Here is a 478-nt window from a genome sequence, read left to right as displayed (position 1 = left end):
CTCTTGTCCATTCTCTATCATCTTTCCCGCTGCTCACCATCTTTATCATCTTCCTCATTATTAACAACCTCACTATTAATGCTATTACTACTATCATCACCACAGCTATTACCCTCACCATTAGAAAACCAACAACCATTATACTGTAGGCTTCCATTCACACCGTTAGTGCGTAAAACGCGTGAACTAATAGCGAGACAAGACGAGTTTCCTCTGCCATGCGGTCCCAAAATAGAAACATCACAGTTACTCATATCTTTTTCCCGCTGAATCTCTAGACCTGCATCGTCGAGACAGCTAACGACAAATACTCCAACATCATTCAATAAAGTCTGACCATCACTCACTTCCAGCTCTCAATCAAACGCTCCATGCTTCGGGAGTTTGCAGTTTAGAACCAGGGAGCCGGTATGTAAAACCCACAGGGATCGTAATGTGCTCTCTCGATATGTATTTATATTTATAAATTTTGTTTGAT

Source organism: Penaeus monodon, chromosome 21 (genome assembly GCF_015228065.2).
Source record: "Penaeus monodon isolate SGIC_2016 chromosome 21, NSTDA_Pmon_1, whole genome shotgun sequence".
NCBI classification, from domain to species: domain Eukaryota; kingdom Metazoa; phylum Arthropoda; class Malacostraca; order Decapoda; family Penaeidae; genus Penaeus; species Penaeus monodon.
This window is presented reverse-complemented; position numbering follows the sequence as displayed.